This window comes from Squalius cephalus, assembly GCF_949319135.1.
Source record: "Squalius cephalus genome assembly, chromosome: 6".
In the NCBI taxonomy this organism is placed as follows: domain Eukaryota; kingdom Metazoa; phylum Chordata; class Actinopteri; order Cypriniformes; family Leuciscidae; genus Squalius; species Squalius cephalus.
Window position 1 is genome coordinate 77,387 of NC_137127.1, and position 21,819 is coordinate 99,205.

Consider the following 21,819-nt stretch of genomic DNA (forward strand, 5'->3'; position numbering starts at 1 on the left):
CTCTGGAAGGGTGGTCTCAGCGGGACGAGACTCTGGAAAGGTGGTCTCGGCGGGACGAGACTCTGGAAGGGTGGTCTCGGCGGGACGAGACTCTGGAAGGGTGGTCTCAGCGGGACGAGACTCTGGAAGGGTGGTCTCAGCGGGACGAGACTCTGGAAAGGTGGTCTCGGCGGGACGAGACTCTGGAAGGGTGGTCTCAGCGGGACGAGACTCTGGAAAGGTGGTCTCGGCGAGACTCTGGAAGGGTGGTCTCAGCGGGACGAGACTCTGGAAGGGTGGTCTCAGCGGGACGAGACTCTGGAAAGGTGGTCTCAGCGGGACGAGACTCTGGAAAGGTGGTCTCGGCGGGACGAGACTCTGGAAGGGTGGTCTCAGCGGGACGAGACTCTGGAAAGGTGGTCTCGGCGGGACGAGACTCTGGAAAGGTGGTCTCGGCGGGACGAGACTCTGGAAGGGTGGTCTCAGCGGGACGAGACTCTGGAAGGGTGGTCTCGGCGGGACGAGACTCTGGAAGGGTGGTCTCGGCGGGACGAGACTCTGGAAGGGTGGTCTCAGCGGGACGAGACTCTGGAAGGGTGGTCTCGGCGGGACGAGACTCTGGAAGGGTGGTCTCAGCGGGACGAGACTCTGGAAGGGTGGTCTCGGCGGGACGAGACTCTGGAAAGGTGGTCTCAGCGGGACGAGACTCTGGAAAGGTGGTCTCGGCGGGACGAGACTCTGGAAAGGTGGTCTCGGCGGGACGAGACTCTGGAAAGGTGGTCTCAGCGGGACGAGACTCTGGAAGGGTGGTCTCAGCGGGACGAGACTCTGGAAGGGTGGTCTCGGCGGGACGAGACTCTGGAAAGGTGGTCTCGGCGGGACGAGACTCTGGAAAGGTGGTCTCGGCGGGACGAGACTCTGGAAGGGTGGTCTCAGCGGGACGAGACTCTGGAAAGGTGGTCTCGGCGAGACTCTGGAAGGGTGGTCTCAGCGGGACGAGACTCTGGAAGGGTGGTCTCAGCGGGACGAGACTCTGGAAAGGTGGTCTCGGCGGGACGAGACTCTGGAAAGGTGGTCTCGGCGGGACGAGACTCTGGAAGGGTGGTCTCGGCGGGACGAGACTCTGGAAAGGTGGTCTCGGCGGGACGAGACTCTGGAAGGGTGGTCTCAGCGGGACGAGACTCTGGAAGGGTGGTCTCAGCGGGACGAGACTCTGGAAGGGTGGTCTCGGCGGGACGAGACTCTGGAAGGGTGGTCTCAGCGGGACGAGACTCTGGAAAGGTGGTCTCGGCGGGACGAGACTCTGGAAAGGTGGTCTCGGCGGGACGAGACTCTGGAAGGGTGGTCTCGGCGGGACGAGACTCTGGACGAAGATAGGAGGTGTGGCGATGAAGATGGCTGGTGACGGTGGTTGAGCGGTGATGTCATAATCAGCCTCACCCATGGTGAAGGCTGAACCGCTCAACCACAGCACATGATCCAGGTACTTTTCGAACATACCCGGGATCGCTGCTGCTGGAGCTTGCTGGTGCAGATGATCATCCATTCCATACCAGAAGACAGTTTTTAGGATGTCATCTGCCCAGTCCACATGGTGAGAAATTTCGAGGAACCTCTCGACATAATAGGTTACAAGCTGATCTGCAGGATTCAGCAGGGTTCGGAGAACGCCAATGTTCTCCTTAATTTAGTCAGTCTATTTTACCAACTTTTTGGGTGTGGTCGGTTCTTCTGTCACGCTTGAGCTGCGTGAGGCACGTTCAGGAAGACCAGGAAGACGAAGAAGACGGATAACGATTAAACTCTATTTATTATTATTATTATTAATATTATTATTATTATTTAACAAGACACCTACCAAACATACCAAGCAGTAAAGACGTAGAACCGACCAGGAAGAACTGAAACTAGGGAGACTATACACAGACAATTGAGGAGACTAATTGACAACAGGTGCACACGGTGAGTGATGAATGCTGATGAGGATGATGACAGGTAACAGGTGAAACTAATTAACAAGAAAACACATGGTGCACAAACACAGAAGGCAAAACAAAGTTCAAGACAGGTGTCGCAGTGACAAGCATGGTGATTAAACCTTTGACAATCTAACATACAATAACATTTTAATAAACTGTTCTACACATAAAATTTAAGTTATGTTTATTTATAATGAAGCTATAATTGTGAGTTGGCTGACAAGGTGCTAGAGTTTAGCTCCAACCCTAATTAAACACACCTGAATCAGCTAATCAAAGTCTCCAGGATTACTAAAAACTTCCAGGCATGTGTTCTGGAGCTTCACTCTGCAGGACACCAGCTACTATTTGAAGTCTTTATTTTCGAATAAATTTATAAACGGTTCTTATTGCTTCGTCTGTACGCAGAATATGACATGCTTTTTTTTTTAACCACAGAACTACATTTATTAATCGACAGTAATGATCACTATTACAATATCAGGAGCAATAATCAACAATAATGATTTTATTAAAATTAACTTTATTTCTGCCATTCATCTACAGAAGAATTAATCATTTTGAGAATTAACAGATGTTTAGATGTTGGTTTATTGAAAAGATTTGGTCACCATTATGGTGATCAGTGTTTGCTTTAGTTAGGCAGTTTGACTCTTAGCTTTTTATGTGACATAACACATAACACATAATTTGTTGCAAAAAAAAAACTGAAACAAAGATGATCAGGTGATACAGTTTTCAGCATCATAAAGTAGAATTCACTAATCTTATCCCTGACCAAAAGTGGTTATTTGTTATTAATATATTATATTCACCAACAATACTTTCTTGCCACAGATTAAACATTCTGAAATTCAAAGGTTAGTATACCATAGTATAAAACTAGTGGCTCCCAGCATTGCAGCATGAAGCATGTCACCATTGTTGAGATTCATATGCAGATTATGGATGTCTGTTTGTGTCTTAAAAAAAACTCCCACAATGTATTTAAAAATAAAAAATCTGAATGTCTGATCTGTGGCAAGAAATAATTGTTGGTAAATATAATCTATTCACAACAAATAACCACTTTGGTCAAGGATAATATTTGTGAATTATTCTACTTTAGGACCCTGAAATCTATATCACCTGATCATCTTTGTTTCTAGCTTTCTTTGCAACAAATTATGTGTTTTGGTAAACACTGTTACAAAGACCACAAACTCACATAAAAAGCTGAGAGTCAAACTGCCCAACTAAAGGAAACACAGATCACAATAATGATGACCAAACATTTGCAATAAACCATCAACATCTAAACCTCTGTTAATTCTCGATAAGAACTTCTGTAGACGTCTAAAATAAATCGTCAATCTATTAAGTCAATCTGGTTAGTAATAAGTGAAGCTGGTAATGCTGTTTGTGGAGTTGTTTAATCCTCCCCTGCTGAGATCTTGAGAGATTAAATGTCTAATTTTATCCTCAGTTGATTTCATCACTGTAAAAGTGTTGTTTACTTAATTTTTAGTAAACCTGTTGCCTTAAAATTATTAACTAAATAAATGTAATGCTTAATTATTAAGTTATGTGAACTTGACAATTCCACATTACTTAATTTTTTCAATTAAGCATCAAGTTTGTTAATAATTTTAAGGCAACGGGTTTCCTAAATTTAAGTTGTCAGCTGATCACTTTTCACAGTGATCCAAGGCTTTGGCTGGAATCAGTTGTGGTTGTTGTTTCTCTTTCCTTCAGTGATTCTGCTTGTTAACAGCAGGTGTTCATCACTAATGCTCAATCATCACTTAATTAATCACTTAATAATCTCATTAACTTTAACACTTCTTCAGTGTTATGATAATCTCTGTAGAGTGGGACCATGGGTCTATTCCGGAAAGTGAGTTTATCTTACCGTGAAACATACCCTGAAGTCTCTGTTGATTAAACCAAACCTTGCTTACCAAGGTATGCTGGTTTCAAAAACGCGTCTGGAAGTAAGTTCATCCAACTCAGAGTATGTTGACGGTCAACACAACAGACACTCTCAACAAAGCAACAAATCGACTCACCATGGAAACAGACGCTAAGAAAAAGCGCGCCATACAACTTTCTTCTTTTGTTAAATGCTGATTTATCGCCACCTATTTGGTGGTTGTGCAATAATTTTTCAATATTTCCGTTTTTGGAATTGAAAGTTGAGGTTGTCCATTTACTTACCCTTAAACATACACGTTTAGGTATGTCACATAACCTGTTTTCTGGAATACCCCCCAGATGTACCCAAACAGAGTTAATTTAACTCAGGGGATTTTGCAGTATAGTATTGAGTTTTTTTTTTTTTTATCAGTGCGAAGAAATGCCAGTACTGGCAGTGCATCAGATGGAGAGATTGAAAAGGTCATCAAAAGATGGCTGCAGCTCGCTTCGGACAGAGCTGGGGGAAGAAAAGAGCGAACAAATTCTACCAAAGGTAAATTCCAAAAGTTTACCACAGTTACCATTCATGTTATCAGTCTGAGATTTCTGAGATCTATCTGACTAACCATATGTGTCATTCTGTTCCCCTTTTTGTCTCTCTTTCGGTCAATAATCTGTCCCTCTTTTAGGGTACGCTTGCTTGAGGAGACCCCTGAAGTTTTTGTCTTTTATTTTATTTTTGTTTCGTTGTTCATTACACTTTTTGGTAGTTCATATAAAGTTGTATGTTAATGTTATGTTTCAAATAAATTCATATTTTCATTGTCATTTTTACTAAGTTAGGGTTAGGGTTAGGGTTAGGGTTAGGGTTAGAGTAAGTGCAAGTATATATTTTATTTTAGCAAACAAGATAAAGACCAGGGGCCGTATGTATAAAGCCACTCAGAGTAAAATTTTAGTCTTAAGTCTCTCAAAATTCTAAGAATGACGTCACTTTACTTTTATTCCTAGACTTAAGAATAAGTGTGATTCATAAAGCTTCCTAAGTGTCAAGACTAGGTCTCAGCTCCTAAATAACTTAAGAGAGCTGAAGAGGTCTCTTAACCTAGTTAGGAGTAACAAGATGGCAGCAGAGAGGAGGAGGCCATGCACTTTTCAATGAAAATATGATGTATTGGAGTTACAGTAAATGATGACGGAGTTGATCAAACAATAAAAGTTTGATCATCAAGGGATCCTTTTTCGGAACTGACTTTTAAGAAATTGTATTGCAATGAAATTAAAGGAAAGTAATAATTACATTGTTGCTGACTGGAAAAAAGCAGCAGTACACCGGTGATGACTTGAGCTCATCAGTCCACAGTAAGCAGGGTCTTAATAGCACTATTGTGGCAATGACCACATCAAACACAGTAGTGGCTAAAATTGATGTGCAGAGTTTTTATTTTTAATGACCCTACAAGTTTGCTTAAACCATCAAAATATGAGGAAAATGGTGTTTTGTTCATTCCTCATATTTCTATTTTTTTTTTAAATATATAAATATAAAAATAAACTTAGTGAAGATGTTTATCAGACAAAATTATTTCAAGTCAAGTCACTTTTTACAGTACAGATTGTTTCAAAGCAGCTTTAAAGTGATATCAGGAAAATAATACAACAAAGTTAGTTTGGGCTGTACAGCAGCTCTAGAAGAACATAGTGCCATTGTACAGCTAAGTTCGATGATGATTCATTTCCATTGTAAAAGATCATTAGTCATTATTAGTTAGTTATCTATTTAGTTCATTATACAGTCGCTCAGGAGAAAACAGTGATGTCATTGTTCAGTTCAGTTCAGAGACAATGGTGTCAATGCAGGCAGATCAATAATATTGTTGAAAAAAGGGCAAACTACAGCTACAGGTTTAAAAAAAGCAAAAACTAAAAAGCAAACAAAAAAATAATTCATATACAAAATCATACATTGTCTGCAACATAGTCAGTTATTAATATTTCATTGTCCTCTCTTGTTCATTTGTTTGACATTGGCTAAAAATGATGACTGTACAGTTTGACATGTTTCATTGTGTTATCACAAATAAACAATTGACTCTAAGCACAACAACACAACACGCGTACAAAATCTTTAACACATTTGAAACCCTATTTGAATAAAGGGGTAATCTGACAATTTTCCTTTGCCTCACTTTTGGCCACTACTGTATGGCAGTTCATTGACTTTGCAGTATTTTGGGCTTTCCTGAGTTGTTGGATCCATTGATGGAACTCATGTTTGCCTAATTGTAAATGAGGAGACACATCAATAGAAGAGGATTCCACAGCATAAATACTAATTTGCAAAAATTTTGCACAATGCAAAGCTTTTTTTTTTTTTAAATAAATTTAAATATTAAAGTGTCTTAATTAAATGATTTTATTATAATTAGATTAAATGATTGGTGTCATGCTGCAGTGACCTCACCCTTGCAGGCTCACTATTGGCTGATTCAGTGGTTGAGGGCGGCCATTTTGGGTTGACATCACTGTAGTCCTTAGTTCACAGCACTTAAGTGCCACTTCAGTCAGCACTTAAGAATCAGTCTTATACTTTACTGAAAGTTGCTTTTAGCTGCTTTATAAAAGTCTCCTACTCTTAGAAAAGTCCTACTCTTTACTAAGTATTTTCTGACACTTAAGTCAAATCTTAAGACTATTCTTAAGAGCATTTCTTAGAAGTTTTATACATACGGGCCCAGGGCCCGTATTCATAAAGAATCTTAATGCAAAGAGTAGCTCCTAGTGACAAAATTCTAAGAAAATTCTTAGAAATGTGGGCGTTTACTCTTAAATTTAAAGAAAAAATCCTAGTAAAGAAAAAAGTAATTCAGAAAGCATCTTAACCCTTAAAAGAGGTCTTAAGGTCAAAATTGTTAGGAGTACGGACGAGGACTTTTAAGAGGCTTAAGAGTTTCTTTAGCAGAGGAGAAAATGGCAGAAAGACGAAGAGGGAGAAGAAATGTGTTGCAGACAATGGATGACAGTGAGTTAATAAGAAGATATATATTAGATCGTGCAGGGATCATGTTTGTGACTGATCTTATTAGAGACACGCTAACATCTCCAACACAGCGCAGAAATGCCATAGCGCCTGAAATGAAAGTAATCACTACATTACGATATTTGGCAACTGGTAAAATTCCATGTTTGATTCATTAAAACCAACATTCAAACCACCATTTAAATAGACATGCCAACAATCAGTGTAATTGGAAAGAGTGGAACAATTTTTATCATTCTAAGCCAAGCAAATACCTTATAGGAAATTAACAGCATGGTTAAAAAAATAAGGATATAATGTGTGTGTGTGAGAACGGTCAAGTAGGAAAAATTATGCATGTAATTTCAAAGTGAAGGCTTAGAATATATCCTATACTTAAAATCACTTTTTTCCCCTTATTGGACAACCAGCCAATCACAGTCTTCAAAAGATTGTGTCATCCATAGCAACGGGGTCAGCCCCGCCTCCTCACTAAGATAAAAGTTTTTGTCTTTTCCTTACTCAGAGTTGCTCTCAGATCGGTCCCGAATAGCTCTTAACCTAAGACTCCTACGTAAAAGTTTTTAAGCTAAATTAAGAGTTTTCTGAGAGGATTCTTAGAATCTTTATGAATACGGGCCCTGGGCCCGTATCCCTAAAGAATTTTTGTGCAAAAAGCATTTCACGTTGCGATGTTCTGAAATGCGTATGCGGCGCTACAGGAGCTTCCAATCGCGAGGAACAATTCTGTATTGTAGGCATAACTAGGGATGCAATAACGCCACCAACAACAACCAAAACTAGGCTACTCATTGCATGTAAACTAATTGTAATGTTTCATTGTGAATCAAATTAAAATGTTCTTCTCTTTGCAAACGTAGGCAGAGGCATATAGTGACAGATTAATTCAATAATGTTGCAAAGATATTGCATCAATCCATATGTTTCATTAGGCTACTAGGCTATTTGTTTAGCCTTACTCTTTATTCATTTAGGCTATTTATTCAGTTATTCATCATCTTCCGTCCTTCGCACTACTTGTGTAGCGCACGCATCCTCAGACCTGTCACCTGTCACTCATCATCGTAGGGGAGGGGTTTGGAATCATTCCCGCGTTACAATCATCAGCCAATCAAGGTGGTCACTTCAGTCAAGCTCGTGCATGAGTAATGACGTCATCCATAGCAACGAAGACTCACTCTTAGTTTAGGAGTTGTCATTTTTCTTTACTAAGAGTAGGTCTGAAAGGCGTTGTGAAGAACTTTTAAGAGAAAACTCCTAGCTAAAATCTTTTAGTGCGATTTAGGAGTACTCCTAGTGGTAAGATAAAATGCTTTGTGAATACGGCCCCAGTACCACTACCATTTTTGCTGGCGTGATTGTGGCCCAGTGTCGGCTCAGTTTCAGTACACAGACTCAGGCCAGTGCCAAGTAAGTGTTCAATTCTTTCAATTCTTCAATTGCTGGCAGTTTTGGCAGCCGGACTCGGGTCAGTGTGTTTGGGACGATTCTGGGGCGTCATTCACCCCGCGTCCATCCCGAGTCTGGCAACCACAACTTGGTCGAGTTATTTCTTACATACACACTCATACACACACACACACACACCGCATTACTGTGCTGGAGTCATGTCTATCCACATTATTTTGCAAATATCCACAGTTCAGATTTTTATTTAAAATTAATATGTATTGCAATAAATGTGATTTTAAAAAAGTAAATGTAATGATTAAAATGTATTTTCTGTATTTTGTATATTCAAATGATCATTTATCGTGAATTGAAGGATAATGATATTTACAGTTATTAAACCTGAAAATTAAACCTGAAAACAGTGCAGTGCTCTTTAGATGGAGTGTCATGCGTGTGTAATTGGCTCTTCAGATTCAGTAAAGATACGTTGTTAAATGATAGACTGGTAACTCAGTCTCACAAAGCAGTTATGGTGTAATGGATATTTTCTGCTTTTGTTATGAATGCGGCATGTGTGTGTGTGTGTGTGTGTGTGTGTGTGTGTGTGTGTGTGTGTGTGTTGCACTGCCCCGTGGCCTCGCCTCCATCTCAGCTCTGCTAAAAAACATGTGTCTGCGACCTTTGACCTTTGTCTGCTTGCACACTCACCGTCAGGACGCTCAGCACATAGTCGAACAGTGAGTTTCCAGCACTCACATCAATTCAGCTCAAAAGACAGAGAAAGATAAAGTCACCCAAGTTCAGGAATAAAGCAAAGCGCACGGAGAAGGGATTGAGGGAAAAACAGATTTTAAAGTCACACTGCAGAAGCTCTGAAATGGAGCCTCTATTCATGCGTTTGACACTCGCGTCACGGCTCTGTTTACTAGTTGAAGAATCACAGTTATTCTTTTGACAAACTTCCATTCAGCTCCAAGAACTTTAACTGGTCCTATTGATCCATATCATCTAGCAGGAGGTCAGAGGTCAAAGGTGCTTTGGATTGCACAGTCTCCATGCTATGTTTTAGCCAGTCGTGTACTTGGATTGCTATGGAAACACCATTATTGGCATGAGCTTTTAGAGCTAAAACCCTAGTCTTGTTTTCTTATAAGTGGTTCCCAAGTGAGAACAAAAGACTTGACCAGAGATGTCTGCGCTCCACAATGAGCTCCAGGGTGCCTGATGTTCGGCTTTTGAAAATGCCCACCACACGGCAATCTTTTGAGGAGGATCCATCTCGAAACCATTTTGAGCAACATGTTTCACCTTAGTCCGAATGTGCCAAATCTCTTGTAATCACTCACATTTATTGATTTTATGATATGAAATGGCGGTTACCATGTTGAAAATGTAGCTGGGACTCAACATTTTATTAAACAGAAGAAGATGGAGCATTTTTCATTTCATTAGATTTCAATGTAAGAATTCCATCCGAAACAGCACAAAACTGTCTAAAGGACTCGACGATGTTCATTCTGAATTATCATGTGACGCGAAGAAGTGCAGATCATACGATTTAGAAAAAAGAAGACAGAAAATACAGTCAGTCAGTCGAAAGTAAGGTATGATAAAATGATCACGGAAACCTGCTGAAATAGGCCACATCCCTGTAAAATACTCCTGTCTCCTGTCGATGTATGACGGTGTGAGATGAGACTGAAGCAACCCTTCTTTTATTGACTGCAAATAAGATTTCAAGTCAACTCTATAGATCCAGTGAAATGTTGTTGATGTATTTTCTCTCCTGTGTTGGATGATGCTGTTAGTATTTCTGATGAGCAACAGACATGGATTAGAAAACACAAAACAAGGTTTATGATCATATTATTAGTCGTTATTTTATTAGTCTAATATACAGTTCAAATATGCGCTTCATAAAAGCTGTATCTTTCTCTCTCTCACACACACAGAATAGTGCAACTGAGAATATTGCCTGTTATTTTCTCCTGCAGTGTCTAATTCAAGGACGGTGGGAAGAAGTTCTCAAGGTCAGAGAGAGTGTGTGTCCCAAACAGCCTAATCAGAGAGGAACCTCCGCACAGACGCACACAGGTACACACACACACACACTCACACACTCAGACCCTCCAGAGACATCGCTGGGTTTTTTTGCCCACACTGCATCTATTGCAAACGAATGGCAATCAGGTGAGAGTTGTGCGGAACAGAGGGAAGACGGGCCCCAAGATCACACGGACACGAGTGTGTGTGAGTGTGTAACTGTGTGTCGCTACAGCTGGACTCCTGCACGTCCGTCAGACAGCGCTCACGTCGGACGCCGCTGATCTTCAGGTCATCATTTATTCATGTTGAGCGCGGCTGAGCAGTCGCTGTTGCTCTGCTGAAACCCGTGGCTCAACATTCAACATCTTTACTCAAATTGTGCCTGATCTGCCCGTTTAATAATGCATTGCTTGGTTTTTTGTTATGTTAAAAAGCTGCTTTTTGCTCTGTTTGCAGGACTGTAATGCCGTGTGACACTCCCTCCCCACAGTCCCGCCTGCGGCCCGGAGACAGGAACGCCACGCTCTTGATTGACAAGGACAAAAAGAGGTGTGATCCCATTTATGTTTCTGAATTGTCAACGATGGGAGACGGGAATGACAGCTGGGACTGTAACTTTGAGTGTGAGAGGTAAGGACTTCAACGAGACGATCGTGATCACAATCCAGGAACGCGATCAAGGCGAGAGAATCTTGTGCTGAGTGTTTTAATTATTTATCAGGACACTGTTTCCGTTCTTACGAAGAGAGTGTTAAAGCACCAAAACTCTCATTTCTGTACACACATTACCTTCTTCCCTTTAGCTATCATACGCTCACAGATATCACACTGACATGAACTTTTCCGCTCACGACTCAGAACTTCTGCTAGTCAAAACATCAGAAATAAACCAGATTATCAAAATCACAGCTTATATTTAAATATATAGTTAATATTAATTCTCATTATGAATCAGTGAATGGCTTTCAGTTTTATGTCAATAATGTTTGCAAATACCATAATACAAAAAAAAAACTCTTTAACTTGGCATACACATAACGCATTATCAATTTCTATAATTCAAATCATGTAATATGATTGTTAGACTGCATAAATTAGGTCAGCCGGAACCGTGAACACATCCTATAACACAGATGTACTCGTTACATCATAAGAAAAATGGCATCAACCTTGTAGACTATATTAGTCTCTCTGTTTGTTCCGAGGTCACTGCAGGCAGCCGGATCCGTGCCGTATCCAGATCAGATGGTGGACCTGCGCCTGGACACGACCACACGGATCCCCTCACAGGGGAGTGTCTAGTTGACGATCTCTGCTAACACTTCTGGGATGCGTTGTGGTCGTGTCTAGATGCAGGTCCTTCATGTGATCTGGGTCCGGCTGACTACATCGAAGACTTGACTGGATTACATGACGATACTTCTCTGTTTCACGAGTTTATTCACTCTCCAAATAAATTAAGGCAACTCCATGCATTTCCCAGAAGCCCCAATATGAAAACAAAAAAATGCGCGGTTTGCGTGATCGGTCACAATGGAGTCGGAAGAGGAGCAGCGGGGGCTAGAGGTAGAGATGGAGCCGGAACAACAGAGCCAGGGCAAGAATGCGTTTCTATCTTGGAAATTCAAACAGCATTTCACATTAGCATTTCACAAGAGAAGGGAGAACGAAATATCTAACTGTGCAGTGCAACCTCTGCTTGCCAGCAACCAACCTCCTTTCAGCGTCCAAAGACTCCACCTCAAACCTGAAGAAGCATCTTAAAGTACGTTTTTTTCAAATACGTAGACCTACACCACAAAACTAGTTGAAGATAAAAAAAAATTTAATTGGTCAATTCCAGCGTTATGGACGTGACATTTGCAGTCAAAACTTGAAATATAAATTCTCAGAAAATGCATTAATACCAATAGTGAAACGTCTGTTTATATATCCATACTCCCTTAATAAACGAGTCCAGACATTAGAAAAATATCGGTCTACATGCGTTTTATATTTAATATGAGGGAAATAAACATGCGTGACACAAAAAAATCTTGAACCTTTAGGTGGCAAAATATATTTTTTTGTAATTCTGTGAATTACACTGCGCAAACCAAATGTAATACTACTCACCGGATGAAGAAGGGTTGGCTCTCCACAGAACATAAAATATTCATTTTATTTTATTTTTCGTATTCGCATTTATGAGGAAAAAACATGCCGCACATCTTCCCAGCTGGGGCGAGAATCTTTCAGACTTATCTCATGCATGGTACTTTTTGAACAGCCCACGTCCCACTCATGAAGGAAAAACACTTATTTTCTCTGCATCATCCCCTCACACAAACTCTGTTCTTCTTCATCTGGAGGGAGAGGTTTCAACCCTCAGAACAACCTCAGTTTTCTGTAACTAGGCCCATCACTAGACACATGATTACACTGATCTACTAATTTGCCTATGGCATCAACTAGGTCCACACTGATGACAGATTTAGGAGGCTGATTTTCCATAATCATGGCCTTCACTTCATCCATAGACCTGCCCTCCTGCTGCACCAGGACCATGGGCTACTAGAATACCCACTAAGTTGGCACTCCAGGGTCCAGCTTCATTTTCTATACCTATCTTAGGAGGTATAACATCAGGATCTAGATCAGCACTGGTCTCCAGTAAAATAAACAACCATCTGCCAGTTACATCACCACAGCGACCACGTATTCTAGTGCAACCAAAAACTTTTACTGTGCTTAACATTTTTCCAATAGTGTCGTCGCTGGTGTCCAAAGGAACATGGCTCAAAATAATGGCACGTGAGACATCAACACCCAAGGCAAGTAGCTAGTATTGTGGCAAAATAAAAACAGTTTTCAGGTCTGTCACCGCTACACTAAATTATAGAAGAAAAGATAAAGAAAAACATGCTGGTAAAAAGGGAAAAAGAAGAGTAATAAAAATCCCAGCGGTACCTCCAAAAATGTAACCCTTTTCCTAACCCTAGGGGTTCATTTAAATGTTTCCTAAACGAGAAAGCCTGGACTCCCAGCAGCTGAATGGTGTATTTGGCTAGTATTTTTTCTTTAAATGAAAATAGTCGTAAATTATCTCTTTCCTTTTACCAATTACACAATACTTTTACAAAAAAAAAACAATTAAACAATTCTTGTTTATAATTTCCCAGAAATAATTAATTAACTTGCCAAACTCAATGAAATACCAGAAAATGTTGAGGAAAAAAAAAGAATAACAAAGATTTTTCTACATTAATGTAATAACCCCCTTTAAAAGAAAAAAACGAACGATGGGGAAAAAAACAAGGACCTTTGTATGAAAACAGATTTATACCCAATGGTATGTAAATGACAAATTTTCTTGAAAATAAAATATGTAAATCGCCTTCTCAGTCTCAGAATGGTTCTTTGTCTCTCTTATTACACTAGCATTCTTAAACTTTTTCCATGACTACTTTAGAACAATGTACTCAATCAGCATATGAGATGATGACAAATTCAAAACCCTGTTAAAGACAAACACTCAGTTTTCTCCTGAAACATGTAGAGCAAAAAGGAAAATTAAACAATATTCCTTTCAACATCAATAATACACACTTGGGAAAAAATCCTGTGATTCACAACATACAAGTTCTTTCAGTTCAGTTTGCAAACTAGTTATGAGTCAGTCACACACTCAGATATACGCGAGTCAGTGACGCACTGCTTATTCGGCTGCATAGATCAGGTCAGTCGCAACCGGGAACACTTCCCACAACACCCAATGTACTCCTTACATCATAGGAAGAATGGCATCTACGCTAATGTTAGTCTTTCTGCTTATTCCGAGGATTACTGAAGTCAGCCGGATCCGGGCCGTATCCAGATCAGATGGAGGACCTGCGCCTAGACATGACCACAACGCATCCCTGAAATGTCAGCAGAGATTGTGTCTACTAGACTCTGTAAGGCCTCATCGACACGACAGCATCGGCACTAATCCTCAACAAACTCGTGTCCATACCGGCGTGACTCCGATCTACAACCAGAGGGAACTGGATAATATTCTGATTGTTCCAATCCAATCTGACCTCTGACCTGTAATGCTGCCTGAATCATAATCATAATCACACACTGCTCGTTCATTGGCCAGAGGAGAGCTACTCCCGGAACTCCACCAACTGCGGAACGGCTGCGTGTCGGCTCCGTGCTCCGCCGTCCTTCAATACCCACCAGGTCCGGAGTTGTTGCGGAACGGCTGCGTGTCGGCTCCGTGCTCCGCCGTCCTTCAATACCCACCGGGTCCGGAGTTGTTGTGGAACGGCTGCGTGTCGGCTCCGTGCTCCGCAGTCCTTCAATACCCACCGGGTCCGGAGTTGTTGCGGAACGGCTGCGTGTCGGCTCCGTGCTCCGCCGTCCTTCAATACCCACCAGGTCCGGAGTTGTTGCGGAACGGCTGCGTGTCGGCTCCGTGCTCCGCCGTCCTTCAATACCCACCAGGTCCGGAGTTGTTGCGGAACGGCTGCGTGTCGGCTCCGTGCTCCGCCGTCCTTCAATACCCACCAGGTCCGGAGTTGTTGCGGAACGGCTGCGTGTCGGCTCCGTGCTCCGCCGTCCTTCAATACCCACCGGGTCCGGAGTTGTTGTGGAACGGCTGCGTGTCGGCTCCGTGCTCCGCCGTCCTTCAATACCCACCGGGTCCGGAGTTGTTGTGGAACGGCTGCGTGTCGGCTCCGTGCTCCGCCGTCCTTCAATACCCACCGGGTCCGGAGTTGTTGTGGAACGGCTGCGTGTCGGCTCCGTGCTCCGCCGTCCTTCAATACCCACCGGGTCCGGAGTTGTTGCGGAACGGCTGCGTGTCGGCTCCGTGCTCCGCCGTCCTTCAATACCCACCGGGTCCGGAGTTGTTGTGGAACGGCTGCGTGTCGGCTCCGTGCTCCGCCGTCCTTCAATACCCACCGGGTCCGGAGTTGTTGTGGAACGGCTGCAGCCATAACTAACAGCTGAAGTCACGAGGACCCACAAGATCTCGTGAATTCACGTATGATTGCACGATATAAGTGCTGAATTGCTGCGGAGCTCTCCGGCATCCGTCAAAAGTAGAAGCTCTGCGTATCTGCTCCGGAGGGCTGCGGATCGCCGGAGTCGGAATGCAGCCGTTCCGCAGTCAGTGAAAATACACACATTGACTTTAATGGAAACCTATTGACCTCGCAGCCGTTCCACAGTTGGTGGAAATCAGGGGTGAGCGACTGAGTCTAGTTTCTCCCAAGGTTTTTTTCTCCATTCTGTCACTGATAAGGTTTGGGTTAGGCCTTTTTTCACCTTTGTTGCCATTGGCTTTTGGCTTGCTTAGTTGGGGACATTGATTATTGATCTCCTGCATTGACACTATTATACAAGAACTGAACTGAGCTGGACGATGACATCACAGTTTACTCCAGAGTGGCTATATATATAAATTAACTAAATTAATAACTTTTTTTTAAAACAAAAATGAAACTTAACTGAACTTACTTAAGCTGGACTGTGACGCTATTTTCTTCTAGAAACAAACTTTGCATTATTTTCCTGTTATCTCTGTAAAGCTGCTTTGAAACACTCTGTGTTGTAAAAAGCGCTGTATAAATAAAATGTGTCTTGACTTGACTATACACTCGTTCATTACCGCTGGGGCCCAGTTCGTTGTGCACACTAACAGCTGACAAATTCAATGTAATCCCGCACATTCAAAAGTCTTGTGAATGAGTTCACTTAAGTCCACCCGACGAAAGAAGCAATGGTGAGATCACTTACGCTACGAACAGTTTCACATCACGAGTCCCGGACATGCGGTGAATGCGGTTGATCCACGACGAACCACACGATCTGTCCAGTCACTGATGAATTCTATATAGCCGGATATAACCATCCCTGCCTTAGCAGCGCTGCACTGCTATAAGGCTAATCTGCACTGCTATAAGGCTAATCTGCACTGTTATAAGGCTAATCTGCACTGCTATAAGGCTAATCTGCACTGTTATAAGGCTAATCTGCACTGTTATAAGGCTAATCTGCACTGCTATAAGGCTAATCTGCACTGCTATAAGGCTAATCTGCACTGTTATAAGGCTAATCTGCACTGCTATAAGGCTAATCTGCACTGCTATAAGGCTAATCTGCACTGCTATAAGGCTAATCTTCACTGCTATAAGGCTAATCTGCACTGTTATAAGGCTAATCTGCACTGCTATAAGGCTAATCTGCACTGTTATAAGGCTAATCTGCACTGCTATAAGGCTAATCTGCACTGCTATAAGGCTAATCTGCACTGTTATAAGGCTAATCTGCACTGCTATAAGGCTAATCTGCACTGCTATAAAGCTAATCTGCACTGCTATAAGGCTAATCTGCACTGTTATAAGGCTAATCTGCACTGCTATAAGGCTAATCTGCACTGTTATAAGGCTAATCTGCACTGCTATAAGGCTAATCTGCACTGCTATAAGGCTAATCTGCACTGTTATAAGGCTAATCTACACTGCTATAAGGCTAATCTGCACTGCTATAAAGCTAATCTGCACTGTTATAAGGCTAATCTGCACTGCTATAAGGCTAATCTGCACTGCTATAAAGCTAATCTGCACTGTTATAAGGCTAATCTGCACTGCTATAAGGCTAATCTGCACTGCTATAAAGCTAATCTGCACTGTTATAAGGCTAATCTGCACTGTTGTAAGGCTAATCTGCACTGCTATAAGGCTAATGTTATAAGGCTAATCTGCACTGCTATAAGGCTAATCTGCACTGCTATAAGGCTAATGTTATAAGGCTAATCTGCACTGCTATAAGGCTAATCTGCACTGCTATAAGGCTAATCTGCACTGCTATAAAGCTAATCTGCACTGCTATAAAGCTAATCTGCACTGCTATAAGGCTAATCTGCACTGCTATAAAGCTAATCTGCACTGCTATAAAGCTAATCTGCACTGCTATAAGGCTAATCTGCACTGCTATAAGGCTAATCTGCACTGCTCTGCACTGCTATAAGGCTAATCTGCACTGCTATAAGGCTAATCTGCACTGCTATAAGGCTAATCTGCACTGCTATAAGGCTAATCTACACTGCTATAAGGCTAATGTTATAAGGCTAATCTGCACTGCTATAAGGCTAATCTGCACTGCTATAAGGCTAATCTGCACTGCTATAAGGCTAATCTGCACTGCTCTGCACTGCTATAAGGCTAATCTGCACTGCTATAAGGCTAATCTGCACTGCTATAAGGCTAATGTTATAAGGCTAATCTGCACTGCTATAAGGCTAATCTGCACTGCTATAAGGCTAATCTGCACTGCTATAAGGCTAATCTGCACTGCTATAAGGCTAATCTGCACTGTTATAAGGCTAATCTTCACTGCTATAAGGCTAATCTGCACTGCTATAAGGCTAATCTGCACTGTTCTGCACTGCTATAAGGCTAATCTGCACTGCTATAAGGCTAATCTGCACTGCTATAAGGCTAATCTTCACTGCTATAAGGCTAATCTGCACTGCTATAAGGCTAATCTGCACTGCTATAAGGCTAATGCTACCCAAGTATTTGAAGGTTGTGCACGCGAGCTCATTGGCTACTGATACAGCAGGAACCAATCAGCTGTGCCCTATAGATAACGATGTGATTACGAACAGGTTGAGTTAAAGGACCTATGTTATCCTATAGCAACATTTTAAGGCTGGAATAAGTAGCTGTGTTTATTGCAGCCCTGAGAGGACTACAGACACTCGATTTTTATACTCTCTTTTTCAGAGTACTTAGATTTTAATTATGTATTGGCATATAAAGACAGTTAAAACAAATTTGGGAAAAAGTTTTTTAGAAACATCCTGCCTACCCTGCCTTTAATTGGTGTCACCTGACGGGAGCCATTTTAAATCTAGGCCACATGCTCTCGCTCTCTCTCGTTTTGCAGCCGGCACTGCAGAGGCAGTGTTTTGGTTTCTACAGTCCCCTTTTTCTTTTTATACTTAATACTTAACTTTCTTTTGATTGGCAGATTTGGAGCAGTTGGATCCCTAGAGCCAGGGTTGTAACAATATATACACATATATACATACATATGTACACAACAACATTTCCAGAAAAGTTGGGACATTTTGTAAAATGCAATAGAATCAAGAATCTGTGATTTGTTCATTTTCTTGAACATTTATTTAACTGACAAATGTACAAAGAAAATATTTAAGGCTTTCACTGACCGACTTAATTGTATTTTGTAAATATAAAAACAATTATTTTGATGGCAGTAACTCAGCTGAACTGAGGCTTTGTAAGCAAGGTTTGGGTTAATCAGCCGAGAGTTCGGGGTAAGATAACCTCGCTTTCAGGAACAGCTCTGAAATCAAAACCAAAAACATTTTACTGTAGCTTTATGCAATCTTTTTTTTATCAACACTTGAATGAGTAAGTTTCATACAAAAGCAACATTTTGAAAGACTTAGTCCGGATAGGATTCAGAGCGATGATTAAAACATAGATGGAGGAGATGGAGTCCGTCTACACCTCAAAGCTTCTTCGCCCGGGCTCGACATCTCACTCAGTAACGTTAGACAGTTTTGATTTATATGCTGTTTGATGATCGCATTATTTCACATGTGCATCAGCAATGCTTCTATCTTCTAGATTCTACATATTTTCAGAAGATGCGTAATAGTAACAGTACAATGGCGAAAGGCTTCTTTATGAATCATAATAACCCACCAAATTATTGCTATGCGTTTCCCACCATGGAGGATTTTCACCTGCTTTTGGCTGATGAACTCCATCTATGACATTCCTGTGCTTAAGTTTGTGTAATGGCCCAACAGGACACTGATCTACGGGATTCTACTCCTCATATGCAGAGCACATTAGCAGGCCATGAGAATGATGACAATGATGATGAAGATGATAATGGTGTTACAGTGAGGATGAGGATGATGAGGATGAGGATGATGATGATGATGGTGTTACAGTGAGGATGAGGATGATGAGGATGATGAGGATGATGGTGTTACAGTGAGGAGGATGATGATGATGATGGTGTTACAGTGAGGATGATGAGGATGATGATGATGAAGAAGATGATGATGGTGTTACAGTGAGGATGAGGATGATGAGGATGATGGTGTTACAGTGAGGATGATGATGAAGATGATGATGATGATGGTGTTACAGTGAGGATGAAGAGGATGATGATGATGGTGTTACAGTGAAGTGAGGATGAAGAGGATGATGATGATGGTGTTACAGTGAGGATGATGATGAAGATGATGATGATGATGATGATGGTGTTACAGTGAGGATGAAGAGGATGATGGTGATGGTGTTACAGTGAAGTGAGGGTGAAGAGGATGATGATGATGATGGTATTACAGTGAGGATGATGAAGATGATGGTGTCACAGTGAGGATGATGATGAAGATGATGATGGTGTTACAGTGAGAATGAGGATGATGATGGTGTTACAGTGAGGATGATGAAGATGATGATGATGGTGTTACAGTGAGAATGATGAAGATGATGACGATGATGATGGTGTTACAGTGAGGATGAGGATGATGGTGTTACAGTGAGGATGAAGATGATGGTGTTACAGTGAGGATGATGAAGATGATGAAGATGATGGTGTTACAGTGAATATGAGGATGATGGTGTTACAAGTGAGGATGATGAAGATGATGAGGATGATAGTGTTACAGTGAGAATGATGAAGATGATGAAGATGATGATGATGATGGTGTTACAGTGAGGATGAAGATGATGGTGTTACAGTGAGGATGATGAAGATGATGAAGATGATGGTGTTACAGTGAGAATGATGAAGATGACGAAGGTGAGGATGATGAAGATGATGGTGTTACAGTGAAGATGATGATGATGGTGTTACAGTGAGAATGATGAAGATGGTGAAGGTGAGGATGATGAAGATGATGGTGTTACAGTGAGGATGAGGATGATGGTGTTACAGTGAGGATGAAGATGATGGTGTTACAGTGAGGATGATGAAGATGATGAAGATGATGGTGTTACAGTGAAGATGATGATGATGGTGTTTCAGTGAGGATGATGAAGATGATGAGGATGATGATGAGGATGATGATGGTGTTACAGTGAGGATGAGGATGATGGTGTTACAGTGAGAATGATGAAGATGATGAAGATGATGATGGTGTTTCAGTGAGGAGGATGAAGATGATGATGAGGATGATGAGGATGATGGTGTTACAGTGAGGATGAGGATGATGGTGTTACAGTGAGAATGATGAAGATGATGAAGATGATGATGGTGTTACAGTGAGGATGAGGATGATGGTGTTACAGTGAGGATGAGGATGATGGTGTTACAGTGAGAATGATGAAGATGATGAAGATGATGATGGTGTTACAGTGAGAATGATGAAGATGGTGAAGATGATGATGGTGTTACAGTGAGGATGAGGATGATGGTGTTACAGTGAGGATGAAGATGATGGTGTTACAGTGAGGATGATGAAGATGATGAAGATGATGGTGTTACAGTGAGAATGATGAAGATGACGAAGGTGAGGATGATGAAGATGATGGCGTTACAGTGAAGATGAGGATGATGGTGTTACAGTGAGGATGAAGATGATGGTGTTACGGTGAGGATGATGAAGATGATGAAGGTGAGGATGATGAAGATGATGATGTTACAGTGAGGATGAGGATGATGGTGTTACAGTGAGGATGAAGATGATGGTGTTACAGTGAGGATGATGAAGATGATGAAGATGATGGTGTTACAGTGAAGATGATGATGATGATGGTGTTTCAGTTAGGATGATGAAGATGATGATGAGGATGATGATGAGGATGATGGTGTTACAGTGAGGATGATGAGGATGATGGTGTTACAGTAAGAATGATGAAGATGATGAAGATGATGATGATGGTGTTTCAGTGAGGATGAAGATGATGATGAGGATGATGGTGTTACAGTGAGGATGAGGATGATGGTGTTACAGTGAGAATGATGAAGATGATGAAGATGATGATGGTGTTACAGTGAGAATAATGAAAATGATGGTGTTACAGTGAGGATGATGAAGATGATGAGGATGATGGTGTTACAGTGAGGATGAAGAGGATGATGATGATGGTGTTACAGTGAAGATGAGGATGATGGTGTTACAGTGAGGATGATGAAGATGATGAGGATGATGGTGTTCCAGTGAGAATGATGAAGATGGTGAAGATGATGATGGTGTTACAGTGAGGATGATGAAGATGACAATGATGGCCAGAGCCTGTACTCTAACACACGAGCCCCCGCTGTGGGAAATAAGCGCCTGTCATGTGCCGAGTCGAGTGTGAAGGGAGGTCGTGGAGAGCCGTTTCAGGGCTTCATGGCAACTGGTATTTACTGGTCGTCTGCCTCATTTCCCACAATCCAGTCTGGCTGCGTTACAAGCGCTGAGGGCTGATCTGCTCGCGTCGAGGCTGCGGGCCGGCTGTGGCAAAACAATCTGAGGAAAAA

General features: G+C 41.8%; 1 long non-coding RNA gene across 2 annotated transcripts; it reads left to right on the forward strand.

Moving 5' to 3' along the window:
• Window positions 1-19,773: 19,773 nt before the first annotated feature.
• LOC307160624 lies at window positions 19,774-21,818 on the forward strand. Of its 2 annotated transcripts, none has more exons than XR_013821576.1 (3): window positions 19,774-20,233; window positions 20,301-21,079; window positions 21,427-21,818. It is a non-coding gene; the product is annotated as an uncharacterized lncRNA (long non-coding RNA). The 2 variants fall into 2 exon arrangements; XR_013821577.1 differs by having other exon boundaries at window positions 19,774-20,227.
• The last annotated feature ends 1 nt before the right edge of the window (window position 21,819 follows it).